Source organism: Phyllobates terribilis, unplaced genomic scaffold (genome assembly GCF_046119375.1).
Source record: "Phyllobates terribilis strain yellow unplaced genomic scaffold, ASM4611937v1 Scaffold_1__5_contigs__length_1240528914, whole genome shotgun sequence".
NCBI classification, from domain to species: Eukaryota; Metazoa; Chordata; class Amphibia; order Anura; family Dendrobatidae; genus Phyllobates; species Phyllobates terribilis.
Genome location: NW_027362761.1, coordinates 227,553,333 through 227,557,849, shown reverse-complemented (window position 1 = coordinate 227,557,849; position 4,517 = coordinate 227,553,333). Strand labels below are relative to the sequence as shown.

Sequence of the window (4,517 nt, the reverse complement as noted above, 5' to 3'; positions counted from 1 at the left end):
TCTGTGTGTGTGTAGATAGGCCGGGTCTCCCTCTGGACTTCGCTCAGAAACAGGGTACGGGTGGCAGCTCCGCTCCTTCCGTTACCCGGTGGGATCCTCTGGGCCTGCCGGGCTTCCCTGACTAGGACGTGGAGTAGCAAAGTCAGGTGTCGGGGGCCGGTAACCCCTCTTGCAGCCGGAATCCCTCTGACTAGGCCAGAATAGCGAGGACAGGTGGCGTATACCCCTCCGTCTGCATCCCCCTGGGATCCTTTTGCGTTGGAGCTACACTCCTAAGCTCCAGGCCTTCTTGGTCATGGTCCTTGACCGGGTTGAGACATACGTTAACTCCAACCTGCCCCTCGACCCAAGGCCAGGGCACGAGGACCGTGTCTCCATCCGCTGCAGGTTCACCCAGAAGCCACGTTCAGGGATGGAGATCACAATCAAAGACCCATGAGCCCAAGATGGCTGTTTATTAAATATGAAATATTAAGTGTAACTAAATGTGAGTCCTCCACCCTCACCCACTAATTGGTTCCCCCTATCTCTTGGTTCCCCAGTCTCCCTATTTCCAGTAGGGGCAGCACACTAGTGCCTACTAGCCCCCTCTGGTGGGAGAAGTGCGGTGTTGGATGTGGAGGTGGGGTCCTGACCATTGCACCGTTCTTACCTCGAAGGAGGAACACCACGCCCCATTAAAGACGTGCAGCATCCCTGTGGCTGTCGAACACTCAGGGGCGCCACAATAGCTATGTGACCGGGCGCATCAACATATCAGCCTCCAAATCAGGGTATCAACATCCCAGCAGAGGGCAGACACACAAAAAAGTGTAGCCAAAAACTGCTGGATACACATATCCCAAAAAATAAGTAATAAGCTTGAGGCGCAGCATATTATGCCACTCAGCGTCCATATATGACAAAAAGGGCAGGGAATCCCCTCACTCTGAGCTCAGAAAGTGAGGTGAATTGAGGTCAATAGCATGTGAATCTGCTGTGTTCACATGAAGCAGCCTGGAAAGCAGGCATGAGGAGCGACCCATTCAATAATTTTAAATTATTCTATTTATTTACAGATATAATTCTAGTTACCAGGTCATTTGAACCTGTATAAACCCATTAGCACAATTGTTAATTGTACCAATCTATTGCTCTACAGGTAGCAATCCACTCTTTTTTTTCCCTTTCCACTACCAGTTCGCATCCCAAGTACTATGTCACGTCGATACTAACATCTTTTATTTATTTAATTATTTGGGTTTTGGCAGATTTCAACATATGTTCATTTTCCCTACCTAGTAGAAAACACTTGCAATTTGCATATCTTCAGATGGTCTGTTCTAAACATGTAACAGTGATAAGCATGTGATTGCACACACCCCTCCCTCTGTTCTTTGATGGCTCTTTTGAATTTTTTTTTTCTCTTACCATGTATTTTGATTACCCCATTGTCCTGCGGAAGGAGTAGGTTGACTCTGAAACGCGTAGACAATAAACCTACATTTTAACCATACTAATGGTTTGTCGTGACTCCAGAGAGCGTAGAAATAACTTCATTTCCCAGCATTTATCTCTGTCTATTAACCTGACACACATGTGACACTGTACCATTTGATACCCACTATCTCCCAATTTTTGGTATCTCCCGCCAGTATAGTCACAGCCTATTTTCCTGCAGACGACAGATGTAATGATCGTAGCATGTGTATCCGACTGCAGCCAACAACAACAGTCCTTAGGATAGTTCTTCAAAACCAGACGACAGAGCGCATGCATATAGCACGTGTAACCAATTCCAGCTGGCAACCAATCTCAATAGGCCATCCATATCTGCGCACCAGGACCTCAGCAAAAGATTTTTTCCCCAAGACGTCACTGCAACAACTCCTCACTAAACATGTGGCTTATTGTTCTCCCTCTCCTGTGATCAGCCCCCTGGATGGGCAGAAGTGTTCACACACTCCCCCTTAAACATTTTATTTTAGCTCAAAGAATGAAGAGTAATCCAAAAGCTCAGTCTCCAGCCTGTCTGCAGGGCTGTGCACTAGGGATGCCCCCTGCAGAGAGGAACAAAGACACACATGCCCTAACCAGATGCAGGACAGTAATGCTAATGTGGGCCTTATGTATACATGAGATGCAGGCCACATATCCTCCTTTGCTTACTGTCACTGAATGGAAACACAGACTTGTGAACACTCTCCAGAAGATATCCGTGTACCCCAAGCTGATGAGCAAGCAAATTTCCAATAAATACGACAATAAGATCGATGTACCAGTGCTCCGTGCTGGAAAAAGTCCGTGGCCAGCTCCTCACACCCCCCCCCCCACATACTTTTTCAGCATGGGCAAGTGCTGTGCTTCAGTTCATGAGATTGACTATCCACCTTCACTTATCGGGACAGTCCATCGTTATTTCTTTCAGTACAGACATGGATGTAAGAGGTTACACCTTCATGAGAACGAAACTTTGTATCATCCAGTTTCCTTAAAGCATATTCCAAGTCTTTCTTATGAGTAAACTCCACAATCCATCAGCATAGCAAACATCTCGAGCTTCATTCATATGATCTTTGAAATCCTGCCAACTCCCCAATGGGGGATGCCCTGAGACGAGAACTCATGTATTTAGCTTGCTGTGAAGGAGGTCTGTTCCTCTCACGGGATCTTCCATATCCTCCCCCTGATCCCAGGTTTGACCTGAGAAACTCCACAAGTACGTGATATGAATCGAACTTGTATCCATTGTGTCCAACCACAGAGTCCTTTGCATTCCGTGGATCCTGGAAGCTGATGAAGGTGAACAGTGCTATACTGCTCCCCTTGTGATTCTTCAGCTCGATGGTATGGATCCACACAAGCCGGTCGAACAACTCTTCCAACTCCTTCTCCCGCACATTGGGAAGTAAATTGGCCACATAAATGTGCCCATCCCCAGAGTGCTGACCCCCAGCTAGGGGGATGGTCACTTGACGGCCTGGTAAACAGTGTTCTGGGCAGACAATATCTGGGCTGACCAGGATGATGGAAGACCCAGTGTTCCTAAGTCCCTGGGCCTCCTCCCTGATGTAATCTACCTCCCCCAGGTCATATTCCTTCATGGTAACAGTTATTGTAGTTTGTGCATTACTCATCACAGACCATGGAGAGCCTGGAGGGGCGAGACTAAGTGAGCACCGGACGGTTCGCTAGAGCCTCTGATGGTGAGGCTATACTTGGCTCTTGATGAATGCCAGGTGCCACTCCAGGGCAGACCAATGGTCGTGCAGCAGCTGCATCCAGGAGGACAGGCAGGATGGTACTCAAGGGAGGAAAGCAGGATAGCACCGAAATGCAGCAGGCTGGGTTTGCCCCGGAGTGCAGCAGGCTGTGTTTGCACCTGAGTGCAGCAGGCTGTGTTTGCACCTGAGTGCAGCAGGCTGTGTTTGCACCTGAGTGCAGCAGGCTGTGTTTGCACCTGAGTGCAGCAGGCTGTGTTTGCACCTGAGTGCAGCAGGCTGTGTTTGCACCTGAGTGCAGCAGGCTGTGTTTGCACCTGAGTGCCGCAGGCTGTGTTTGCACCTGAGTGCCGCAGGCTGTGTTTGCACCTGAGTGCCGCAGGCTGTGTTTGCACCTGAGTGCCGCAGGCTGTGTTTGCACCTGAGTGCCGCAGGCTGTGTTTGCACCTGAGTGCAGCAGGCTGGATTTGCACCTGAGTGCAGCAGGCGTCGTAGTGAGGACTAACATGCAACCTTTACAACATAGACTGCAGAACAGGAAGGTTTCTCAGGCACCTCCCCAACATGGAGGAAGCAATATATATGAAATGTCCCACAGACATTGGCTGGGGAAGTAAAAGTGTGCACGCTGGCCCTTTAAGAGGGCGGGGGATCGCGCGTGCGTGCCCTAAGGACACAGCCGGAAGCCCTGCTGGAAGAAGGCAGAGCACGGGAGGGAAAAGCTCTAGCCACAGCGCGGTGAGTGTGCTGACACCCTTGAGTCCCTGCCTGTCAGGGCGGGGATCCTGTGTGGTACTAAAAATGCCATACATAATGTGTTGGCACACTTCTGGTGCATGTGTGCACTGGGCTTGTCAGTCTCCCGAAACTTCATCTGGTAGGTTTCAGGCATGATGGCATACCTCTCTTGTAATGCGCTGCAAATGGTATAGTAACATCTTTGATCCCCAGAAGACAAGTTATTAAAAGCTTCTCTTGCTTTTTCGCTCAGGCCAACGCTCAAAATTTGGGTCAGTCACTGACGGACACCTCATGCAGCAGGCAGATGTTCTCAAATAACCGGAGATGTTCATCAATATCCGAGGTGTCCTCAATGAACTGTAGTGTGTCCCGGTACCTTAAAGATGAGGGCCCCTCTCTCCAATTATCCACTGTCATCTGTGCTGGGGAAGGTAGGAGTACTGCTACACACACACCCAGATATTTGCTTAACACAGCCGCCTGCTCTATGTCTGTGTCCCGCTCTCCTAGTGCAGCCAGCATCTGCCTCCACTCAGTCGGTCGATCCTCCGCCATCTGGATGACAGCCCTGGGCAG

General features: G+C 49.7%; 1 pseudogene; it reads right to left on the bottom strand.

The window, feature by feature from the left end:
• Positions 1 to 2,375: 2,375 nt before the first annotated feature.
• Positions 2,376 to 3,083, bottom strand: LOC141210295 (serine/arginine-rich splicing factor 9 pseudogene; annotated as a pseudogene).
• Positions 3,084 to 4,517: the final 1,434 nt, after the last annotated feature.